Source organism: Heterocephalus glaber, unplaced genomic scaffold (genome assembly GCF_053883595.1).
Source record: "Heterocephalus glaber isolate CG9 unplaced genomic scaffold, H.glaber_assembly_v1.0 deba00001743, whole genome shotgun sequence".
Classification (NCBI taxonomy): Eukaryota; Metazoa; Chordata; class Mammalia; order Rodentia; family Bathyergidae; genus Heterocephalus; species Heterocephalus glaber.
The window spans coordinates 1,222,899-1,225,139 of record NW_028258449.1 but is presented as its reverse complement, the minus strand read 5'-3'; positions in this window follow the sequence as shown (position 1 = coordinate 1,225,139).

The window sequence follows — 2,241 nt, the reverse complement described above, 5'->3', positions numbered from 1 at the left end:
GCTTCCTGAGTGCTTCCAGGGCTCAGACTGCTCTGTCCACTGGACTCCCTGGAGGGAGTCTGGGATCTGTTGCCCAAACTGTATAAACGTAAACACCTTTTGGAGAGCTCATTTCCACTCAAAACGCTTATTAAAACCCTTACTGACCCACACATAAGTATAAGCCCAAAGTCAAAAAAATAAAAAAGATGAACAATTTCATTGCTATGAATAATAATGGTTTTGAGGTTTAACAGAAAGAAGGAAAAGTGTGGAATTTGTTCTAGAGCATTTGATTTTGGTTAAATGTTTTGGTAAGATATAAATATGGCCAATTTTATCAACACTAAATAATTACAGAGTGATAAAAGCCACACTTTTTAGGATTATATTTTTCTGGGTAAATACTTTCCTCCTAAATAATTAAAGATCATTTTAACCGTTCCAGTATTACAGTGGTAAATTAGGGCCAAGAATATCATCAAACTAGAACTCAAAATTGCTTTTAGTTTGCCCCGATTACAGAATGTCTCAAAATCAGGACTGAAGTATTAATACTTGCACTGTTTTGTGTTCTGCAGTTTTCACATCAGCACCCTTGTAACTGGGTGACTTCTCCTGAGTGTAAGTCATCTTTGGGGCCCATTATCACTTCAGCAGATGTCACTGCTCTCCAGGCTCAGGCTCCCTTCCTGTACCCTGAGCCCGGGCTTGAGTTTATGAGATCAATATTTAGTGCAAAGTTGTCTTCTGCCTTTAAAACAGCAAGTTATTAACCAATCAGCAGCAGATCAAGAGCCACAAAAGGCTTCACTTAGTAAGATTCACAGAAATGGCTCACTGGGCTGGCCCTCAAACATTTCTCAACTCATACATCTGTATTCTTGAAATAGCTCGAATTAAAATAAGAAACATTCATAAGGTACAAGTTATGCTGTTACCTTCAAATGTAGAGAAAACTAGAGGAGAGAGCAAAAGAGAAAAAGTGAGATCAAGAAAGGCAAAACACAGAGTTACCCAGATTTTTTTAATGTACCATGGGTCAGACTGGCTTCATCCTCCTGAGGCTTCAGTGATACTCTACCAAGCACTAATTTAAAACCTCAAGCCACCTTGAGTCATTCAGTAGAAACAAAACTAAGCAGGGGGCAGGAAAGACTAGGAATCTTTTTAAAAAAGAAATGCAATTGGAGAAAATAAGATGTGTTTTGTTCCACCAGAAATATGACTCTTCACTTTCCCAATCTAACCAAGCCTTGTTCTTGTAACATGAATAATGTGACTGTAACTCATCAGAATTGTCTACATTTTAATTTGAAAAATAGCTCCTATGTTAATAGCCTGCCTTCTGGACCAACAGAAAGACCTACAAAAGAAGCCATTGCAGTGGCCTAATTAGAGCCCGGGAGAAGCCCGCCCAGCAGAGCTGCGTGGCCCGCTCAGCCCGAGCCTGCTGGTACCGGAGCCACCATATGATCAGTGCTTCTGGCCCCAGGGGTTTCATGGTCTGCAAGCCACAACCTACTAATAAGCACCCTCCAGCTTGTTTGCTAAACAGATTGGCCCTGGCAGACACCCAGAACTCCAGGCCTTGAAACTTGGAGCTCTGTAACTTGCATGGCCTATTGTGTGGCAAGCGAGAGAATAAACTATGTACCTCATAAATGCAGAGCAATTATAGATCAGTTAGTAATGCAGCTGTGGCTCAAAAGAGTGCTTACCTAAACCAAATCTAGGCCTAATTTATTTTTGTATTGTCTTTGTTAAAAGCCAAACAAACAGCTCTGCAGAGGTTGTGTACACGGTAAAGAAAATGGCTCTTTCCCTTCTGAACAAGATGGCAATCCTTGGCCCCAAGAAATTGTCCTCAGCAGCTGAAGATTTTGTTGATTTTGTTTTATGGTCGAATGAGCCATTGCTTGTAGCTTCCTTCTCTAGGCTGCTTAAGGAAGCACGGCAGAACAGCTTCCCATGCTAGCTCATGGGATGGGCCTCGTGGAGACTGGGCAGTACTGCCTCGTGTTACGGATACAAAGTAGGACACTGTCAGTGTCAAGCCCAAGGATGTAAGAAAGAGGTAGACTTTATTTACAAAGAAATGGTAAAGTAGTTTGAGTTTTTGTGCATTAATCTGCCAAAAATCATGATGTGTTGAGGCAAATTTCTTTTAGAAAACACTTTTATATTCAAATTGACATTTGCCAACTTATGAATCCTTCACAATACGAAAAGAAAAAGGAAAGCACCTTAGGTTTGAAGGGA